The 23,986-nt window shown below is 43.6% G+C and overlaps 1 long non-coding RNA gene across 1 annotated transcript in view; it reads left to right on the top strand.

Annotated features, from left to right (window-relative positions):
• The window catches only part of LOC102572489 (uncharacterized), a 46,130-nt gene extending 25,178 nt beyond the window's left edge, over positions 1 to 20,952 (top strand). Inside the window, exon 3 of the long non-coding RNA XR_002090754.2 lies at positions 18,029 to 20,952. This is a non-coding gene — a long non-coding RNA (uncharacterized LOC102572489). The remainder of the gene's footprint in view (positions 1 to 18,028) is intronic.
• The last annotated feature ends 3,034 nt before the right edge of the window (positions 20,953 to 23,986 follow it).

Genomic DNA, 23,986 nt, shown 5'->3' with positions numbered 1-23,986 from the left:
ATTTGGGAAGCATGCAGCTTCACCAGTTGAGCAGAAATGAATCATAGAAATAAACTTCCTTGCAAGAGAAAGTATTAAATTTAATCAGCTAAGGTATATAGTTGTATTCATGCTGCCTGGTTCTTTGACTTGTTCAGATTTTGTGAGGAATTGGTCTGCTTGAGTTCTGAGCTGGGGGACTTCACAAGAGGTGATGCAAAAGATTCAGTAAGACTTTAGAATTGGTATTGATTCAATGCTTTGGGTCAGGATTGAACCCTGTTCAAAAGGATGAAAAGTCTCACTAAACAAGGAATGTCTTTTGATCATAATAACTTGAACAAAAGTATATACCGAGACAATTGCATAATCTATCCAGATGTAGTAAAATAATGGAATGGGAAGAAAACTCCATATGTATGCTGCTTGATGAGCAAAATGGGTACTGGCATGTGGAAGTGGATGAAGAGAACACATAGTTATACACCTGCCACAAGTCATTGTGTGATACTGTTACGGGAATGCCATTTGGGATCAGTTTATCTCTGAAGTTTGATAAAGTAGGAAGAAGTGTTAAAACCGTTCACTGGTGTAGAAGGTGTGCAAGTCATTTTTTATTATCCAAATTACAGATAGCTGCAAAGAGTACTGCTGAAAGTGACTGAATCCTGAGGAAGTGATGAACAGAGTCAGGGAGGCAAGTCAGATTTAATAAAGACAAAATCCAGTTCAAAGTATCAAACCAATGTAGTATAATATATTTAGGCTTGATTGGCTCCAAAGATGGATTAGAGACAGGAAGAGAAATTCAGATTATAGCGAGAATTCCAAAGCCACAGACCTGACATGACAAAGTATTTATTTGGCATAGATAACATCTTGTTATAGTAAAAACCATACCTTACACATTCAAAATCATACAAATATTGAGAGGCCTGCTTCAAAAGGACTGGAGTGGATTTAGACTAGCAAATATGAATAACATGAGGAATTGCTGAAACATTGCTCTACAGAGAACCTGGGATGGGATGGAGATATTATGAAAGACTGGTTGAAGTTATAAGCACAAGGATATGATGAGAAATTATGAGTCTGCCTCTCTTAAAAGAAATATCCTACCATAACTTTGTAGGTGCAACCCCTGTATAACTTTATGCAATTAGAAAATAATGGATTGGTTACTCCGGGGATTGGGAACCTATGTCCCTTTGGCTTAGATCCAGCTCACAAAGCCTTTGAATCTGGCCTGTGAAGCCATGGCTTTTACAACATTCAGTGGCAGTGGTCTTTCCCTATGCCACACTGCAGTCAGCCACTCAGAGCTCTAGGAGAAGGGGAGCTCTGCTGGTGTCATACCACAGCTGGGCAGCCTGGGATCTGGTGGAGGTGGAGTTTCACCATACTACACTGTAGCTGAGTAGTGGGAAGAAGTGGCCCAGTCTGCCCACCTCCAACCTGAGCTGGGTCATTCTGACCCCCTCCCCTATCCTAGCCAGAAAATTTTGCCAGCCCCTAGATTACCTTATTTCAATGGAAAAGCTCAAATTAATATGTGGGAATTACGGCAATTGAGAGTAAACTTGTAGAAAGCATCTTGAGAAAATTGCATCTTGCTCAACATCACAAAAGTAGAAAACTAGTAATGAGGCATTAGCACAGTTGGGCCTGATTGACCATTGCCTGTTTTTGTTAATACAACACCCTTGACATCAGTGTAGTTACTCTACTGTAAAACTGGGATAACATAGTGGTAAATCCAACCCACTTGCTCCCTCGGCTGTTAAGGGAATACTGCAAATGAGTTGTTTTCCATAGCATTATCCAATGAAATAATTCCTTAAATGTCTATACAGGGGCAAACTTAAAGTTCAAGCAACTATCTGAATTGAAAGCCATTACTTTAATTAAAGAGATGCTACCAGCTCTGATCTGGTCAGCATGAGTAAAAACATTAACCAACACCAGACATTGGTGGAATATGACAGTCATGATTGGTGAAGTTTCTGCTTTAGTGTTATTGATCAGAAGATGATCAAAGCAGTTAAATTAATGAAAAACATAAAAGCCATAAAGAAGCGATATTTGGATATAACTGAGGGCTATCTATTGGTTTTGTTGTGTCATCTGTGTCTGACACAGCAATGTCCAGCTGTTCAACATATGAAAATTCCAGAGACTAAAATCAGAAGGATTCTTTATTGCCACAACATCCGTAAAGGAATTTGCAAAGAAGTAAGGGTGTTAGTACAACATCACCTTCTGTTTCATACATGTTCTTATTTAAAAGGAAAAAGTAAATGACTAGTTGAAATTTAGTGAGTATGTTTTCAGTAAAGAACAACTTGCTCAGCATTTTTATATATTAATACAGGAAACATGTTGCTTCCAGAATAGAAGAAAAATATACTTTTGTGGCATTTTACCACTTACCATGGAATTTACCCAAATATTTACAGTAGCAAAAAGCAAATGAAAATTATTTTTCTGTTTGTGCCTCTCTCATTCAAATACAACCTCCAGACCCACAGGACAGGTCCAGGCAACCATGCACATGCCTCTTGCAGCATCTCAAAGCAGTTTGAGATGCCACAGGAGGTGCTCTGGGGGGGGAAGCATTCCTCACACTGCATATTTGCAGCGTGGGCTCAAAATTTGATACTTGGAAATCCAAGTATATAACAAATCAAAACAAAAACCTGTAGTAAAAAAGTAGAGCAGGGTATGGTCCAGGACTGTCCTGAGGCAACCAGAGGCTGGGGTCTTCCAAAGAGATGCTCTGGTAGCTGGCCAGAACATCTCTATGGCTGCCCCTTGTCCTGGTGCTGCAGCATGCTGCCTCCCCATGTGGGGCAAAGAGTGATGCAGGCTTCAGCATGACCTGGACTGAGCTCTGTCTAAGGTAAGCAGGGACTGGGGGTGGGTGGAGGAACTGGAGTGGGGGCTGTGTGGGTGTGTGGGACTGTGTGTGAGGGGGGTGATGCTTGGGAGGGGTGGGTCCCCCGCATGGCCCACAGCCCACCCGCAGCATCAGTGGCCATCAGAGCACTCAGGGCCCTCCTGGCACAGCTCCCCCCCTTCCCCCTGCAGCGTGGGGCAGTGAGGCACAGCCCGGGCAGCCTGGCACCTGACACTGGCAGTGCCAAATTGCATGGACCTGGCCCAGCCCACTGCAGGGCTATGTACCTTCAGGCAGCACCAGGCTGCTCGGGCTGTCACCCAGGGCCTGGCCCCACTTGAAGGGACCATGTGTTATACCGAGCCAGGTCCAGTGTGCATGGGTCCTGCATGGTGTCAGGCCAGGCCGGTTCCATGGAGGCAGGACCTGGCCCAGCATGACACATAATCCCTGCAAGCAGCACCAGGCCCCAGGTGATAGCCTGAGCAGCCTGACGCTGCTCAAAAGTGCACGGCCCCACACCAGGCCAGGCTGGGCCAGGCCTGGCTGGGTGCACATGATGTGGTACAGGTGTCAGGCAGCCCGGGCCATGCCACACTGCCCTGTGCCATAGGGGGAGCTGTGCCAGGAGGGCCCTGAGTGCCTTGATAGCCACTGCTGCAGCAGGGGGGCATATGTGCCCTGTGAGGAGTGAGAGGGGGCTGTGTGCCATGCAGGGGAGGGCCGTCAGTGTGCTTTGTGGGGGGGGGCTGTGTCTTTTGGGGGGTGGGGGACCCGGGGTGGGGGACCCACCCTCACACAGTCCCCCACACCCAACCTCCCCACAATCCACCCACAAACCCCACACCTCTAAACTACCCCCACAAAGCCATCACCCACATCCCTTCCTCCCAAGACCCACATCCCCCCACAAATCTCACACCATGCATGCCCAGCCAGCCACATGGGATGGGACAGGACCTGCTGGTGGGAGCTGTGGCTACAGGGACAACTGCCACACTGCAGCCCTACCTGTGCCTACACCAGTGCTGAGACAAGCAGCCCCAGGCTGGGCGGGATCCTGGTCCCAGGAGCCACTTGGGGAGTGTGATGGGCTGGGGGGAGGGTTGGAGGTGGTAGCAGGGATGTGTGAGAGAGACATGGGGACCGGGGGTGGGAGAGTGCTCTGGGTAGGAGAGGCCACCAGAGCCAGGCTTAGAGCCCTCCTGCCCCCTTAGAGCAGCCTGTGCAGGGGGAGGCCGGGCTGGTAGGAAGGGCCCAGGTCAGTCTCTGATCCCCAGTTGAGGGCTTCCCAGGGACAGCATGGGGCAGGGAGCAGAACAGCAAGGGCTGGCACTGCTCAGAGCCACAAAGCAGTGGGTGGGACAGCAGGAGCTGGACTCACGTCCTGGTGCTGGGACATTACTGCAGCTGGGAGGGAGCTAATGGGGGCATGCAGGGGCTGCGGGTCAGGAGTGAGGGGACTGGAGAGGGGAGTGGGGGGGCTGTGCATTGATTGTGAAGGTCAAGGGTAGGGGCAGGGCACTGGCATATCAGTGCTGCTCAGTGCCACACATCCTGGTGAATGAAAGGGGTAGGGGCAGCTCTGATTTTTCTATGACAAAAAAAAAGTAAATCTGAAAATTGGGGATTTTTTTTAATCGGAGAAAACCAGGGTTGACCAACTGGCATGCAGTATGCCTTCATTGTTACATATATGGCTATGTCCTTCACAAACACTGCTGATGGCTTCTTGTGTGCACTTCTTTACACTTGGCAGGCAAGGTTCTTTGGGTAAATGTGATATCTTTTATTACAGCAACTAAATAGTTGGAAAAATTGTTGTTTGCAAGCTTTTGGGTACAAACACCCTTCTTCAGGCATTGGGAGAGTCTGCTGGTGTTAAGGATTCTCCATGGTGGAATAGAAGTCTTCTTTACACTTGGTTGTTAATGGGCACAGGATTTGAAATGGAGAAAAAGGTGTCATAGGAAGTTAAATAGGTGCAAAATAATCAGTTACTGTTATTTGTCTTTTCCTCTTATTGTGTATAAGATGATCAGATGTTATATAGAAAACAGGCACAAATTCAAGGTGCTTCTTTGAGAAATTACATCTTTAGCTACTAATACGCATGGCAAGTCTGAAAAGCAAGAAAGAAATGAGACAAGACAATACCATTTTAAAGTGGCTTTAATAACAACTTCCCCATTCATCCTGACTTATTTAAAGTGCTTTGCAAACTCATTAAGGTTACCTCCATATTTGCAATAGCTCTTATACAAAATATAAAAGTTGTGAGGTATTGTTAGCTTAGGCAAAAGAAATTAAATTAAAGGATGACTCTGTGTGTGTGTGTGTGTGTGTGTGTGTATTTACACTGTATTATGCAGCATCACTGAAATGCCACCCTCTGGACCAGAAATTGTTGCAAAAATCAGTGCACAGCATGACAAGGAGGAAGCAGTGAAGAACATCTGGAAAAATCTTTACTCTTTTCAAAAAGGTCTGTGGAATTTTTAATATCCAGGTGCAGCCAAGGAAGAGGGCATGTGAATGTGTTTTAAGGTGGTATCGGAGGATTCTCAGACATGGGGCAAACTGTTTGATCTTGAAAAGACATCGAACTATGTCAGCACCACTAAGTTTTGAAGTTGTGATTTCAGACAATGTAGATGTTCCAGACCTAGTGTCTGCTTACTTACCCATCCCCACACCTTAGGAAACTCTGCCCCAAGCCATTGTTTCCCAAATTTTTCAAATCTGAACTTCTTCAAAAAGATAAAACTAGTTGTGCCTCTCTGCCTCACTTGAGTCCCATCATGGATTATTAATAAGCTTCCCATATTTTAGAGTTGTGCTGAAATGAAATTGTACTCTATTTAACACTGTTATATATGATGATAATTTGTCGTCTCTTCTGAGATATGGTTAGCACTTTGGGTGGTTTTTCCTAGGATAATGAGCACTGATAGTTCTATTGTGAAGCTTCTGGCCTGCTTGAACATGTACACTGGATAGTGACTGGGAGGTATCCTCCTTTACCATTACTCCTATCCCACCTATAAGAAGAAATGCTGAAGTGAACAGGAACTAGAAACAAATAATACAATAATCTAAAATATGATACGTATTTCCTATATGTTGTAATAAAGTGTGAGAGATGTTGGCATCTGAATGAAAACCTACTGAAAAAATAGGACAACATATACCACAAGGGTATAGTTTCAGCTACAAATTCAGGCAGACACTGCTGCATCTATTCCAGTTAGGTCACATTTTCAAGGTTTTTTCCCCTTACCAAGACAGTGAGAACTTCTTTTTTTTAATGACCCTCTAGAGAGTAATGGAGAGGCTTGTCTGCTTCTCTCTGGATAGTCTTGCATGCCCCTTAATTGAAATGCTGCTCTAGAACATTCCCCCAACACACCTAGCATTCAGTGGAACTGTCCTAGTGCCATGTTTCATATTGGAGATTTAGTTCAGCAGCAACTGATATTTGGGAGCAGTTCTGAATTTTCTATTAGCAGAAAAAGCTTTCAGTAGACAAAGATTTTGATACAGGATTCTGGGTAAAGTAATGAATTTGTCTCAAAGGGATTTTTTTTTTTACCTTTGCAAAGCATTTTGTCAATTTGGTTATGAAGGGAAATTTCTGCAGCAACCTATTGCCAAAACTAAAAGACTAATTGCTTGAAAAATTCTTAGAATCTCTGCATAATAGAGACTAATTTTGAATGAGAATCAACCAACTTGAAGCATGCTGTAGTTGTCAGCTTAAACCAAAACAATGTCATCATAAATTCCAAGCATGCTGCAGGAAAGCATATGGTTCAGTAAATACAATAAACCTTCACTACAGAAAGCCTACACGTAAAACAGATCTCCAACTCTGAAGTAGTAACAAAAGATTATAAAGGCAGATCTCCAACAGGCATCCCTCACTTTAATGAAACAAGTTTCAGTTGAAGAGTTAAAAGATTAACGAACCACAACCAAACTTTCCCAAAGCCTCTGTTTTACAGCAACGAGTTTCCAGATGTGAAAATGCTCAGTTCTTTCACTGTGATCACAATTCAAAGCACATCTTTCACTGATCTGCAAACCCGTCCTGTTGTATGTCGTTTCCTCTCCATCTGCAAAAATCAATCAGTTTCAGTAGGACTCCTCAAATATGTAAGAACTGGAACTTGTATTTGAAAATCTTAACAGAACCAGGTACTTATTTTCATTTTTTGGTTTGCATATTTCAGTTATTGTTTACTCACTTCTCCTTTTCTGATCTGCTCTTTATCCAGGGTAATGTTGTAAAAAAATGCTGCAATAAATCTCTCAAATATTTTTATGAAAGGAGAACAAAGAATTTGAGGTGCATGTGGTACTCCAAAGGACTGCTCAGTTGAGCCTCCCAACCCTTTTTTTGCTCTTCCCCTCTCCCCACACCAGTTTGGAGAAGAATCTCTTTCCAAACAGAATCAGAACATTTTTGCAATAATTGACACTTATTTTGGTAATTTTTTAACTGAACCTCCCTTTGGTGAGTTGAAGGGGAGCTGGAAGCCCACAGGCACTGGGTCTCCTAGCTGAGTGGAGTGTCAGAGGTCAGGAATCAGGATGTCTGGGCTGGTATCTTGGCCTCCCGGCCAGCCCATGACCTGCCGGTGGATGAAGCATGACATTCCAGGTTCCCTAGCATCCTGCTAGGGTTGAAAAACTGACCTGTGTGTGACTGGATCTTACTTCACATTAGTCTCTCTCAGCTCTGAATATTTTATGACAGAAAAATGCTCAATTGGAGAACTTTTGATTAGCTCTAAGAAACATCTAATTCCAGTGGTGCCTCCACAAGTACAGTGCTCTATCGCTGGACATCTGATTGCAGGATTAGGGAAATAGCCATTGAAAGTGAAAATATAAATTTGACAAACTGAATGACAGTTGTCTCTGTACAACAGCTTTGAAACTGTAAACTGAGATACCCAAATACTTCATACTTGAAGGTATAGAATAATGGAGGAGATGAGTGATAAAGGGATGGGTGACTAATAGTGGGCCTGACCAGAAAATAAAAGCAGCCTGAAAAAGATTTGATGGATTGAAGTCAGGTTGATCTGGGAGTCAGTGCTCAACCAAGAGCCCTGGGGTGAGTCAGATGGAAAACATACCCTGGGAAGAAGACTAGTTAGTTATCCCTGGAGGACCTTAATAATGATGGGAGGACGTAATGTGACTGATTAGAATGCAGGAGGGCTGAAGTTGAGTTTAGGAGAGGTGTGAGAGTTTGTATTTATTAACTGTGGAAAAGAGGACTTTTTGGACTTGGCTGCTGTGAGAACTGGTGAAAGACTGAATCGGAGAGGAAACTGAAGCAGAGGTAGGGTCCGAGATGAGGCCTAGCAAATGGATTCTGTAGTAAAGTTTGTAGCACATCTCCCCCTACCTCTGCTTCAGTTTCCTCTCTGATTCAGTCTTCCACTGGTTCTCACAGCAGCCAAGTCCAAAAAGTCCTCTTTTCCTTGTTTTGTTATAACATTTCTGTTGCTTGCTCCTACAATTAAGAGAAAAAAAAATGGAAATGATATCTTTCTCCTCCCAATAACTATCCTTCAGACTATCTTCACTCCTCAGAGCCCAGGGGGAAAAACAGTATGCTTCACAAAAACATCCTAAAGGCTAACTAATTTGGGCACTTTTTGACAAATGGGAATGAGGGGATAAAATTCATAGGATCATAGGAAGGTAGGGTTAGAAGAGACCTTATGAGATCATCTAGTCCAGCCCCCTGCTCAAGACGATCATCCATGACTAAACTGCCTCTGCCAAGTGTCTGTCCAACCTGCTCTTGAAAATTTCCAGGGATGGAAGATCCACAACTTCTCTAGGTAGCCTGTTCCAATACTTGACTACCCTCAGAGTCAGAAAATGCCTCCAAATCTTCAACCAAAATTCCTTTGTTGCAGCTTGAGTTCATTGCTTCTCATCCTGTCCCCTACAGCTAGCAAAGAAAAAGCTATCTCCATCCTCCTTCCATTAGGTCAGCGGTCTCCAGCCTTTTTTTGTTACAACCCGCTGCTGGGAGTGGAGTGTGACGGCAGGGGTGGGGGAGCTCCCGGCACTAGGCACAGCTTGTCCTTTGTGTGCGGCACCGCTGGCATTGCCCCTGCAACCCTCATTTGAGTCACGGTCTGAAGTTGGAAATGCTGCCTTAGGTGTTTGAAGACTGTTATAAAATCCCCAGCTCTAGACTGACTAGATTAGGGTTATTTATCTGGCTCTTTCAGTTCCATTGTTGGGGATCATGTACCGCTCTCTACCCACCAGTAACTCACTCTCACTGAAAATTGAGGTATTTTTAATGTTAATATTAATGCCATTGAACCAGACATTAGTGAGATTCCTCTGGATTACTGCACACAGTTCTGATCACCCACATTCAAGAAAGCTGAATTCAAACTGGAACAGGTGCAGAGAAGGCTGACTGGGATGAGGAGGGAAATCAAAGTTGTATGTCATAAGAGGAGATGTGAAGAGATTGGCTTGATTAGCTAAGAAAATGAAGGCTGAGAGTTGATATGATTGTTCTCTTTTCCTTGTGTTTTTCTCTGTGATGTATTTATAGAAAATGGTTATTAAAGCTAAAGAACAATGTTGGCACAAGAGCAAATGAGTATATAGTGGCCAGGAACCAATCTGGGCTGAATATTAGAAGTAGGTTTCTAGCTATTAGAGGAGTAACATTCTGGAACAGCCTTATGAGAGTGATGGGAGCCACAGGAAGCCAAACTATTTTTAAAATGGAGCTTGATTAGTTTACAAACATGATGTAGTGGCTTGCGATAGCAGAGCATGGGACTTGATAACCCAGCTTCTCCTTTGTAGCCCTAGGCAACTATGATGCTGTAATAAAAACTCACCAAACATTCATACTTCAACATTTGCTATAAAATTATGAAATAGCTCATTGGGTATGTTGTATGCAGTGGTGCTGCCAAATGGAGATATACAAAATGTTCAGGAAGAGTTCATGAGGACATGAACCAAAAATGTGGAGAGCGACACCAACCTTAAAATAACTAAAAATGATCAGTCTGACACCTTGTGATGTTTCAGAACATCTTATGAAAACATGTAATTAATCTAATTTCACTGAATAGTTACTACTTGCTGTGATTAGTCAACTAACTTTTAGAAACTCTCTGTTTCAATAATGTCTTGGGTACATCCACTTTGTCTTGCAAAGAAATTATTCAGGGAATCACAGCTAGAATCCAAAATACCAGCATCAGTAACAGGAACTTTCCCCTGCCTCTTTGCCAGCCTCCCAAAATCAAGAATATGATTCATACACAGTTTACAGTAGTAGTAACATTAACCCAGTTTGACAAATCTTCATGTCAGCCTCAACTGTGACTGGCCAAAGGCCAAGTGTTTGTCAGATAGATTTTGGCAGTGGATTAAAAATTAAATCTTTTTCTATTTCATCTCTTTTGTGGCAAACATACATTTTTCACTGCTTTTGACTTTGCAGAATTTCAGAACACCCTTGTAGCAATCTTTTTTTTTAACGAAGCATTTTAGAAAAATGTTAGATAATTTAAAAAATTGTTTCATATTAAATTCAGAATGAGCAAAGAGCACCCCTTAGTTTCCATTCTGCTGAATGTTGCCACATGAGTAACTCTTAACTCTTGCTTTCATGTTTTGATTTTAGATCTCCAAACAGTGTTGTGGATTTTTAAAGGTGTGCATTTATTTATGGGATTACAATGAGATAAAGCACTTGTTTGCTTGTCAGGATACTTGTTTTTTATTGCTTTGTGAATTCCTTGGCAATTCAAAGTAGAAGCAGAGTGGGTAACCACAGGAGATTGTTCTTTTTGTGGGTCAATATCTGTGTGTAAGATGTTATAGCAATGTTTTTAAGTTTCATAAATGCATTTTTTTCCTACAAAGATACTGAAGGAAAGAGGCATTTGACTGTCAGGAGATTTCTCTATTCTAGGGAAAATAGTCAACTGGTAACAAGCTAGAAATTGGCCAATTAAAGTTGAATGGCCAATGAACAGCTGAACGGGAAATGTACCCCATTTTAGCAACAGATATAAACATATAACAGCATTTGTCAGTTGAGAGATTTATTCACTATTGCATCCATGATAACCAGAAATTAAATCTGTCACTAAAGTTGCCAACGTATATAATACAAAAATTGTTCTCACCTAATAAAGAATACAAAACGGAACTAGAAAGACGTTTGTATTTCAAAAGAATTATTTCCTGTAGGAAAGCAACATGATATTTGTGCAGAAGCTAACTGACCGATGAAGTTTAAAGGCCAGGAGCCACCTGTGTTATGTGCTACTGTACATCCTGTGGTGTCCTATTTGAGCTGACCTATTTAGCATCGGTACAAAGTCTGAAATCTAAATAGGGTAAGCCGTAATTTTAAAAGCATTGGAAAAATATTTATAAACATGCATGCTGTATGAAAAGGTGGAATAAATACAATTTCAAAGTAGGAGTTAAATGGGACTTTTTGCAAAGTTTGAAAAGAGATCACTGGCTGTTTTTAATAGGACAGTGGTTATGAAAGGGGTAAGTAATTTGGAGTTCTTTGCGAAGGCTCTTAAGCACATCTTCTGTATTCCTCCACCTACATACACATTCATTGTTGCTGCAACTAATGTATGTTATGAAGAGTACCTGTGGCCTTGACTACCCTAGGATCATTCCAGTGCTCCATTATTGGTAGAAGCTCCCAAGTTGAGTTAAGTGGCCTAACTTCTCATTACCTTGATTTTGTGGATTTCCATCAAGTAAAATCAAAGAGCCAATGTGGAATTTTACACCGTTTTGCCTTTAACTTTTAAAGAAAAATGTGTCATTTTATGGCACATTTTAAAATTCAGTTGAAACCTGGATGTTGCTTACAGGTGGCTATGTTGCATTTTTCTTATATTTGAATTTATAGCTATTATAAATAGCACCAGCTTATAGGTAATTTCTAATTAGGGGTAGGACTACAGCATTAGACATTTAAGTGTCTAATGGTGGCAATGTAGGTCTGGCTCTGGTGAGAGATGCACAGGTGGAAGCCCATTGTGCCCTGTGAGCTTAGGACCCCCAGAACTTCCAGTGTACACCCAACAGACTGCAGCCCAGACCCCCAGTGCAGCTGGGAGGTAGGCAGGGCCGGTGGTGGATGGGTGCCAGGCAGCTGTGGGAGGCAACTGAGAAGAGCCAAGGAGGGCCATGCCCCCCCCACCTCCTACTTGGCCCAGCCCCACAGACTGCTCCAGGGAGTCACACAACCGGCTCCGCCCGGTATGCGTGACAGTGAAGGACTAGGGGAAGGGGAGGCACTTACCTGCCCCCTTCTCCAGTGGGACAGGGACCTCCAGCTGTTGAGAGTGGCACGGTGCTGGCAGTGGGCCCACTATACATGCATAGCTTTTAAAAGGGCCTGTCAACAGCAGAAGCCACAGTGTAAGTCCAGCTCCAGTGCAAGATGCATGGGCAAAAGCCTGTCACACCCCTGTGAGCCTAGGACCCCCTACAGACACCCAGTGGACCCCAATTCAGACCCCTAGTGCAGCCAGGTGGTAAGTGGGGCCCATGGTGGGTGGGTGCTAGGAAGCTGCAGGAGTGCGAGCAGTAGGGGCACGAGGCTGTAGGAGGCAAGCCTGAAAAGAAGGGTCATCACAGCAGTAGCTTGGACTACTATCTGTACCATGGTGGTGACACGCTGCACCCTGACGATCTCCTCTGTGGCTTGTCCCCCACCCCCCCATACCTCTGAGGCCTCTACCCAGTCAGAACCCATGTTTCCAGCCTCCACTCAGCCTCCACACTGGCTCTTAGCTGTGGGGGCTGCCTGGCATGACTGCAGGCACATGGGATCAGAAGCAATGACACCTCCCCTTGTGAGGTTTGCTCCACATTGGAGTCTTTGGAGTGCTGGATATGGGAGCTCCAGGCTGTGGTGCAGAGGCTGCGTGCCATCAGGAATGGTGAAGAGGAGATCAACTTTTACTGCCAGGCTCTTCACCTGAAGAAGGAAGAGAGAAGATCAAGGCTGGCTGGCAGGACAAGTGTGGACAAGAGGAGCTCCCCTAATGTCTAGCCAGGGATCACTTGGATGAAGGTCATCACCAGCCCCAAGGCACACTGCACCAGGGTCAACACCCCCCTGGATCTTCACAATAGGCACAAACCCCTTGCAGCACCAGTAGAGACAGCAGAGCCACCAGCTCCTGCACCTGAGGAAGATGGACATCCAGCAACCACCCCTAAGAAGAAACACAGAGTGATCATCATGGGAGACTCCCTCTTGAGAGGGTCAGAGGAGAGATATGCCACCCTGACCCCTTAGCCCAGGGGTTTTCAACCTTTTTTAAGGAGTGTACCTCTTCTGGTATACACTGAGATGCAGAGTCAGGAAGGGGGGTGGGGGGCAGAGCTTGCACATGGTGGTGGTGGTGGTATGGGGCAGTGGGTGCTGGTGGTGGTTGCACATCACATGGCCAGTTGCACATGTGACTCTTCAGGCTGCTGAGGGGCCTCGCACCTGACCAATCACATGTTGCCTGTCAGCAACTGAATGCGTGACCAGCCATGGGGAAGCAGCATGCTGCAGTGCGGGGTGGTTGATGGTGGCAGCAACCGCTGTGTGCGAGCTCTACCCTCCCATATCTGGCTGGCTGGGCAGCACCTGTATGGCCCTCATGGGGAGGGTGAGCTGCCCTCACCCTCCGCGGCCCGGACGCAGCACTGTGGGGTGGTGGGTGGTGGCACTCCATCCCTGCCTGCCCATGTGTACCTCCTTGCACCTTTCCAAGTACCTCTGGGGGTACAGTACCTCCAGTCGACAACTCATGCCTTAGCCCTGCTGCCTCCCAGAGGCCCATATCCAAAATGTTGCTGAGAGGATCCAAAAATGTATCTGGCTTTCTGACCACCATCCCATGCTCCTTCTCCATGTGGGCATGAATGACATGGCAGGGGGAAATCTAGTTATGAATGACTACAGGACTTTGGGAGCGGGGCTCAGAGGGTTGAGGGCACAGGTAGCTTTCTCCTCAATCCTTCCGGTTATGAATTATGGGCATATGAGGGAGAGATGAATTGAGGAAGTAAACAGAAGACTGAGGCACTGGTGCTGTTGTGAAGGCTTCAGAGGGTCCACGCTTCAGAGAGAGAGGCAGCAGTTTCCTAGAAAGGGTTGGCCTCCACCTCACTCCAATGGGGAAGAAGCTCTTCTTGGCCAAAATGGCTGACCTGCTCAACCAGGCTTTAAACTAAGTTCACTGGGGGATGGGTGGATAACCAGAAGTGTAAGCCTACCAAGCATCAACCATAAGATCAGCAGGTTAGACTGCACAAAGCATCCTCCTAGCCCAGGGATTGGACAGTTTTAGGAGCGCAGAGCAGCCTCAGGCTTCAAATGGCAGGATCATTTGCCTGTATACAAATGCCAGGAGCCTGGGTAACAAACAGGAGGAACTGGCCCTTCTGCTAAGCAGAAATGACTATGACAAAATAGGGATAATGGAGACCTGCTGAGACTCCACCTATGACTGGACCACAGATATAGATGGCTATATGGCTATATGGCTATATGGATGGCAACATGGATCATGTTGCAAGAAAGGGTGGGGGTGTAGCTCTTTATGTGAAAGAGCAGTACACTTCCCTTCAACTGGAGATTGGCACCCAAGGATGGTGACTTGAGACCCTCTGGGTTAGAATATGGGGGGAACATGGTGAAGGGGATATAACAGTAGGTGTCTACTACAGACTTTCTAATCAGGAGCAAGAGCTTGACCATGAATTCACTAGGGAACTGCCAGAGGCTGCACACTCTTGGCGCATGGTTGTCTTGGGTGACTATCCTGACATCTCAAGGGAAGAGTATTCAGCCAAATCTGATTAGTTGCAAAGCTTCCTGACATGCATTGATGAGCTCTACTTGTCTCAAGAAGTCTGTGGGCTGACAAGTGGTAAGGCACTGCTAGACTTGGTACTGGCCATAGGGGAGGATGTTGTAAGTGACCTGAGAATCCAAGGGAAGCTAGGAGACAGTGACCATGAGATGATCACTTTCTCTATCCATCGCAAAGCTGACTTTAGGAAAGCTAACTTTCATAAGCTTAGGAGGCTAGTTGTTGAGGCTCTGAGATGCCATGATCTGACAGGGAGGGGAGTCCATGATGTGTAGTTGCTCCTTATAGATAAGATTCTTGAAGCACAGGGGAAGTCCATTCCAGCCCATGGGAAAGGTAGCAAAAGGGCTGGACGACCCCCTTGGCTCAACAGGGAATTCATGGACCTCCTCTCCTTAAAAAGAGAAGCTTATAAAGGATGGAAGTCAGGAAACACCACTAAGGAGGAGGATTCAGCACTGGCCCACACCTGTAGGGAGTGACCTAGGAAAGCCAAGGCTAAAACTGAACTCAAACTGACTACAGGAATCAAAGACAATAAAAAGTCTTTAAGATATGTGATGTTAGAAAAAAAACAAACCAAGGACAACATTAGACCCTTGCCAAATGAGGCAGCTGGTAACCGACACCCAGGAAAAAGCCAATCTCCTTAATAACTACTTTTCTTCGGTCTTCCACAAGCCCATGGGGATCACCTTGCCTGACAAGATGCAGATCTACCAGGGTAGGAGTGAACATGCACTCATCATTGGTGTAGATCTGGTGAGGGAACACCTTGAGAGGCTGGACACCCACAAATCAGCTGGCCCAGATGGAATGCACCCAAGAGTGCTAAAGGAACTGGCTGACATCATAGCACAGTCATTGGTGAGGATATTTGAAAACTCGTGGCGCTCAGGCAAGGTACCTGAAGATTGGAAGAGGTCCAATGTAGTGCCTAACTTCAATAAAGGGAGGAAGGAAGATCCAGGGAATGACAGGTCAATCAGTCTGACCTCAATCAGTGACCAGTGGCGTCCCCCAGGCTTCCATTTTCAGACCTGTACATTTTAACATATTTATAAATGATCTGGATGCTAGTGCCAGAAGCAGACTGGCTAAGTTCACTGATGACACCAAACTATGGGGAAGTGCGTTCACACTAGAGGATAGGCTGGTGATCCAAGCCAACCTTGATAGGCTTGCAAGGTGGGTAGATAAAAACCTGATGGCATTCAACACAGAGAAATGCAAGGTGCTCCACCTTGGGATAAAAAATCTGCATCATACTTATAGGCTCAGCAATGTTACACTTGCTAGCACAGTGACCGAAAGAGATTTGGAGGTTATGATTGACCACAGATGAACATAAGCCACCAATGTGATGCCACAGCTGGCAAAGCAAATAAAACTCTGGCTTGCATCTACAATACATCTGAAGCAAGACCCAAAACCCAAAAGTCATCCTCCAGCTTTACTCGGCCTTGGTGAGGCTGCAGCTGGAGCACTGTGTCCAATTCTGGAATCCGTAGTTTTGAAAGGATGTGGAGAAGCTTGAGAGAGTCCAGAGGAGAGCTACACACATGATCAGAGGACAAGAGAGCAGGCTTTATGAGGAGAGGCTGAGGGACTCTTCAGCCCTGAAAAGCGTAGGCTCAGGGGTGACTTGGTGGCAGCTTATAAGTACATAAGGGGTGTGCATCAGGAACTGGGAGAACATCCGTTCACCAGGGCACCTCAAGGGAAGACAAGGTCCAATGGTGTCAAACAATCATTTGACCCCAGCTGACTTCCTGCCCCTTGGGCAGGGGACTGGGTCTGATAGTCTTGTGAGATCTCTTTCCGCCCTAATGCCTATGAAATGTATGAAGTGTCAAGTTAAACCCCTGCAAGTTTTGCTATAGTACTTCATATCTTAAATGATTGCATTGAGCAAAATAATAAAGCAATTGCAAAATATTATGGTGTGAAATTGAAATATGCTTAGGTTACCTTTCAAAAATTCAAGCTGCCTTAAGCATATACATATATATATATGTATATATATGTATATATATATATATATATATATATATAAATCTATCTATCTATCTATCTATCTATCTATCTATCTATCTATCTATCTATCTATCTATCAGTAGATAGCTAGCTAGCTAGCTAGCTAGATAGCTAGATATGAAATATGTACCTCTCCTGCTTTTCTTCCCTAAATATTATTATTATATTTAAAGATAGTGTATTTATGTCAGTCATTTAAAATGTAAAGTACCCTTGCAGCCTGCAAAACACAGTTAAACTCTGCTTATCCAGTTATCAATCATAGCAATGCTGACAAATGTAACCTTTAATTTCATTTTTACTGCAAATAGCCAAGATTGGTTCAATGGTCCAGGAACCCATGGCACGAAAAAGTGAAACCATAGCACTGAATGGTATTATAGCATGTAAACGACTGTTGGAACCAATGACCAGATTGTGCTTGCACTAGCTGTCCTTTGTAAAAGGAGGTACCATTCCAAGAGCAAACTGGGAAGGGAATAGTGCGTTGGTGCTATAATATGTTGTATGAGTAGAGAAAAAATGCATTTTTTTTCACATAAAATCTAAGATTAAGAGAACTTTTACTGAATAACTGAAGACAAACTTGCTGGGTTTTTTCTAAGCCCAAGTATTTTATAAGCTTTTGCATTTTCTAGTATAGACTGGGACACAGTATTTATAACTTGGCTGAGTCTGCAACATACTGGGACATTTGTGACGTATTACCACAAGATTGCAATCCAAATTTCTTTTCCCCAAAGGGCTTATATATTAATGAGAGATGAGAGGATTCTATTTGAACCTCTCTGTATCCTTGAAACTTCAATTTAAGTCCTGCAACAGAAATGCAGAGAAAACTAATTTTGGGACTTAATTCAAATTAAGTGAATTATTTAAATGTTTAAACATTTTAAATGTTTTATTTTAACTTAACAAAGTCATACCTCTATAACTTGGAGTTGGTTCTGTGCTCACTCCAGTGCTATATACAGCCTACATGCCCAAGCTACCCGTTCTGAGGGAACCTGCTTGCGTATAGTCAATGCTTTTGGACTCAAGAGAATTCATTGAGAGATCTTTATTGAGGTAGATTAGGTTGCAGGAACCCTCAGCATTAAGTCCCGGTTTAAAAATACAGCAATTTCCTTTGGAGCACTAAGACTTTTTAGACCAGTCAGTTTTAAAGTATTCTTTTTTTTTGCCCTGTTTCTAGGCAGCTCTTGAGAGGGAGCGTCTCAAAGAAAAGGACCAGCAAAGTGGAAGCAGCCAAGCAAACAACTTTTAAATTGACGAGCCTATGCAGAACCCCTTTGGTCTAAATGAAATCTGTATTTTGTGATACGCTGCTGCATCCAATCCTTTCCAAAAAATCTTCCAAAATCAGCTCTCACTTAATGTACGAATCTCTCGGGAGAACTTCCAAACAGGAGGATCAGCTGGAGGTAACAGTCGAACACGAACAGGCATCTGTAAACAAACTGGTGTAGTAAACAATACTTTTAACTAACCTCCTCCTAGGCATGAAATTTTGGAGGGCCCTTTTTAGTTTAAATTAGAGGGAGAGAACTGGCTTGCCAAACAGGATTGTATAGACTCTGATGGCTGTAACCATTACTAAACCAGAAATAATATTGAATGTGGTGCAAGTACATCCTAGTGCCCAATGGATATTTGTTCACATTGCACAGTTTGGCTCAGTTCAACATGCTTGGCAGCCTCTATCCAAAAGAAAGGCCAAGAACTGGAATAGCAGAAGGGCTACAGGTCAAGATTGTGATTCATTGGCAGACCTGTGTGAGGAAGCTTGCACAGCGCTTGTCTGCATTATGCTTGGCTCCAGCTAGAGCTGTCAGTCCTTTATTTCCATGGGCACTAAATGCATCCCAAAAGTAAAATATGTATTTGTGTGACTGTCTATGCTGCATGCAGTGAAATAAGCATGTGACACTTACCAAGAATTTAAATGCCAGAGTCAGATAGCCTTACTCTCTGTGAATCTGACCTTAATTAAGTCAATAGACCACTTCTGAATAAAGATGCGAATTATGTTGGATATTCAGTAGCTATTCACTTTTTTGTTAATGTGTATCATGGTGGTTGGCATTGTGTTTCTGAAAATCCTTTGTGTCCGGAGAAATTTGAATAGAGTGCAACATACAAATTAATGCATAAATATAATATATCTTTATGTTGTGACAATATTAGCCATACAGAAATGAATCTCTGCATCTTATAGTACTGAAGGAATGCATACTTTCACTAAAAGCTGGAAAGATGTATCTGGAATTACCCACTGTCTCTGAAGATTTTCTGAAAAAATTAATCTCCGTACACAGTCAATACTGGGTTGCTAATGTAACTGGGTGCACAAATGTGTGCTGCCAGATGCACATACCATTAGGTATTATTTTGTGACTACTATGGTCTTGGAAAAAACTGAATCTCTTACAAATGCACACAATTGTGCCTTTTGCACACATATTAATGCATCAAAATGACTGGTCCTTGTTATTTTACATACTGAAACTAAAATATCTGACCAAACAAAGCTGGATTCTTAGCATTTATCAGTAAAAAGAAGAGATTTATGTTGTGATTGACTGACAACCTTTTTATTTTGTATAATATGTCCTATTGAGTTCTATTGAAAAGTTCAGTATGGCATTTATTCACATTTAATTAGCACCTCTCGGGATTAATACCTCATTTTATCAAGCTAATGCAACCTTAATATAAAAAGATGTAAATTCAATATGATAACAACATGTACCTGGCTGTTTTAATTAATCTGTCTAAACTGAACATGCTGCTTCAAATTTATAAAGATCAAGCTTTAAACTACCTCTGGAATTCTCATTATATTAATTGGATGCTGTGCTCTTTTTGTTGTTCAGTGTATGTAATAGGCACTATGACCCCTGTTGACCCTAGTGGGCATGCATTGTAAGGGAATAATCCATGCTTTAGCACAGTTTTGCAGTAAATAATACATCAGGATTGCGCATGACCCATAATTCCATTGAGTTAGATGGAGTTAAACCAAGGATGGATAAAAGCCTACTTCTTATTTTGTCTATGGTTTTTTGTCTCCTTTTAGATTTGTGTAATTTACAGTGGAACTTTTTTTATAGGTCAAAAAACTGCCAAAGATGACTGTTGATAGAACTATTTTCACCTTGAGCTTTGGATATTCAGAACTGTTAAAAACACTTGAGGTATTTTCTTCATATAACATTCAAAACTCTTCATTTTATACTTTTATACCTTTTATGAACCAACCTTTGTGTAAAGAAGTTCTTCCACCTATTCATTTCTTTATTGCCTACTTCTTTATTTACTTATATCTGTGCCCTTTTATTCAGGTGATTTCAATAGACTATATAGCTTTGAATCCTCTATACATTCTAGTCTCTAGAATTATTTGTATCTATGGCCCCTTATTCAGATAATTTCAATAGATGAAATAGTCTTGTAGCCCCTATGATCTTTATTTCCTATAGTTACACTATCTTTATGTGTCAAAACACTTTCTTCACTGCAGAATACAGGATGAATTTCTCCTATCCTTTTCAATAATTGATATCCTTGAGGCCCAGTGCCAGTCTGCTTGTCCTTATGTTTGTGCCATGCTTTGTAAAAATAAGACAAGTAACATGATTTGCATAGAATGTAATCTCCAGTGTCCACAGGATCTTTGCACAGTGGCAAACACAATATGGCTCCAGGTTCATTATAGACAGATGCTATACAAAGTGCCCATAGTTCATAACATAACATAACATAACATAACATAACATAACATAACATAACATAACATAACTATGTGGACAAGTCAGTGCAGGACCACAAAGTAGATTCCTTTATAATGTGCAATTGTAGCTCCTGTGATTGTCTATTTATTTACATTAGTATGATTTTATTCCTATTTAGAATTTTAGTGTATAGCCGTGTGAAGTTTTAGTCACAGTGAGGTCTGCAAACTAAAATATCTGCCTTTCTATTTTTGTGCACCAAATGTCCATCATCTGATCTCAATTTAATTGACTCAGTCTGGATTAGATGGGCCTTTGTCACCTTTGTGTCATAAGAAAATGTAATCGGTTCATTGTATATTCATTCTTCCAGGTCACAGGTAAATAAAATTAATAGGAGCTTCCCAAGCACTGAACTTTATGGCACTTTGTCGATGACCTTTCTCTGTTCTGGTACAGATGTTTGGGGAGGTTATATTGCATTAAAAAGGGCAACTCTATCTAGCTTAGTTTGTTCAGGTGCAGACCTTACACATAGATTTCTAATTAGGTCAATCTAAGTGTGAATTATACAGAAGTTCCAGAAGGTTAGATTGGTCTAAAAATGACAAACCCAATCTAATTTAACCCTACCTCAGAGTCAGATCTGGCAAGACTGATCTAACTGATTAGAGTCCAAAGGAGGGCCACATGCATGATTAGAGGTCTGGAGAGCAGGTCATACGAGGAGAGGCTGAAGGACATGGGACTGTTCAGCCTGGAGAAAAGAAAACTTAGAGGGGACTTGGTGGCAGCTTATAAGTATATAAGGGGCATACATCGGGGCCTGGGGGAGCATCTGTTCACCAAGGAACTCCAAGGGAAGACAAGAAACAATGCACGCAAACTGCTTGAAGATTGCTTCAGATTGGACATAAGGAGAAACTTCTTCATGATTTGAGTCCTAGGGTCTGGAACAAATTCCCCCCAGAGGTGGTACAATCACCTAACCTGGAGATCTTAAAAAAATGACTTAACATGCACCTTCCTGGGGTCATATGACCCTGGCAGTCTTTCCTGCCCAAGTGCAAGGGTGCTGGACCTGATGATCTCATGAGGTCCCTTTTAGCCCCTAACAAGCCTGTCATGCCTCCACACCCTGAGGACCCCCAGTAACCCTCAGCAACCATGACAGACCCTCAACTAACCCACAGCAGAGCCAGAGGTAAGCGGGGCCCATGGTGGGAGGGGAGTAGCATAGCTGCAGGGAAGCAACTGAGAGGAGCTGAGGATGGTCTCGCCCTGCCCTGGCTCCTACTTCGCCCAGCCCCCCAGGGTGCCACGTGACTGGAGCAGCATAAACAGGCCGCACAAACAGGCATGCTTCTCAGTCCAGTGTGCAAGTTAGTGTGGGAGTTTGCCAGGAGGGCGAGCAGAAGGGAACGAGGCTCCAGACACTGAGCTGTAGCCAAGGGTCTGCACAGTAGTAGCCAGACTACTACAACAGTTCTAGCCCAGGTCATGCGAGCTGCATTACCAATAACTTGGGCAGCCTAAGGGAACCTTCTCTGGTGATAGCCCAAAGAAGGATCTTGCTTTACCACATAAGGAAGTATTGGGGTTCTCATGACAGACTTAACTGTCTGTACATGAAAGCCAGGAGCTTGGGAAACAAGCATGAGGAACTGGCCCTTCTTCTATGTGAAAATGACTGACCTTGTAGGGATAATCGAGACCTGGTGGGACTCTACCTATTATTGTTCTGTTGCTTTGAAGGGTTACACCTTGTATAGGAAAGAATGTGTGGGGAAGAGGTGTGGGGGTGTTGCTCTCTATGTCAAAGATCAGTTCACTTCCCTGCAGATTGAGTTTTCTATTCAGGAAGGGTGTCTTGATACCCTCTGGGTCAAAATACAGGGAGAACATGGGGAGGGTGACATACTTGTAGGAGTCTACTATAGACCTCCTCACCAAGAGGAAGAACTAGATTGGGAATTCAATAGGGAACTGGTTGAGGCTGCGTGCTCCCAATGCATGATTATCATGGGGGACTTCAACTTCCATGACATCTCTTGGGATGAGCGCATGGCCAAATCTGACACGTCGCATAGCTTTCTCACTTGTATTGATGACCTCTACCTAATGCAGGGGATCTATGGGCTAACTAGGAGAGAGGCATTGCTTGATCTGGTCCTGGCCAAAGGGGAGGACCTAGTGAGTGATCTGAGGATCGTGGGGAAGCTTGGTGACAGGAACAATGAATTGGTCACCTTCTTAGTTCACCAAAGCGCAGGCAAACCCCTCAGTACAACAGAAGTCCTTAACTTTGGGAAGACTGACTTTTGCAAACTCAGAGAATTGGTCAGTCAGGCAATTAGAGGCCATACCCCCCTAGAAAAGGTAGTACACAAGGAATGGTCATCTCTCAAAAACATAATCCTAGAAGCACAGGGGAAAGCCATTCTATCTTGCAAGAAATGCAGTTAGTGGGCAAGGAAGCCCCCTTGGCTGAACAACAAACTGTTGGACCTCATAAATTGGTTTTTCACCCTCCCAGGAGGATCACACTACCAGAAAGGACATAAACCATCCTGGGAGTGGGTGATGGGCCCAAAATTGATGTGGATCAGGTGAGGGAACACCTTGAGAAACTTGTTATTCACAAGTCCACAGGCCCAGACATTATGCAGCCAAGAGTCTTAAAGGAGCTGGTAGACATCATTGCATCCCCTTTGGCAGAGATATTTGAAAATTCATGGCACTCAGATGAGGTCCTAGAAGACGGGAGAAGAGCCAATGTGGTCCCCATCTTCAAGAAAGGGAAAAGGGATAACCTGGGGAATTATAGACCAATCAATCTGATGTCTGTCCCTGGAAAAATCCTGGAAATATTGTCAAGGGATCCATCAATACCAGACTAGTGAAAGGTAAGCATCTGAATGCCAGCCAACATGGCTTTGTCACTGGCTGGTTTTGCCTGACCAACCTCATGTCTTTCTATGACCAGGTAACATGTGCCCTGGGCAAGGAAGATGAAGTGGCTGTCATATATCTAGATTTCAAGAAAGTCTTTGACCTAGTTCCTCATGATGTCCTCATGGTTAAGCTGGGGAACTGTGGCCTTGATCATCTTATGGTCTGATGGCTAGGTAACTGGCTATGGGGTCGGACCTAAAGAGTCCGAGGTAACCGGAGCAAATCAACATGGTACAGGGTGACCAGTGGAGCCCCTCAGGGCTTGGTACTTGGATTGATACTCTTTAACATCTTCATTAATGATCTGGATTCAGGAGTCAGATGCAAACTGGCAAAATTCATGGATGATAACAAATTATGGGGGAGAGTGGTCACACCGCAGGACAGGTTCAGGATACAGGCCGACTTGGACACACTCTCAAGGTGGACCGACCAAAAGCTGATGGCCTTCAGTGTAAAGAAGT

This window comes from Alligator mississippiensis, chromosome 5, assembly GCF_030867095.1.
Source record: "Alligator mississippiensis isolate rAllMis1 chromosome 5, rAllMis1, whole genome shotgun sequence".
Taxonomy (NCBI): domain Eukaryota; kingdom Metazoa; phylum Chordata; order Crocodylia; family Alligatoridae; genus Alligator; species Alligator mississippiensis.
The sequence above is the reverse complement of the archived record's forward strand: the minus strand, read 5'-3'. Positions and strand labels throughout refer to the sequence as shown.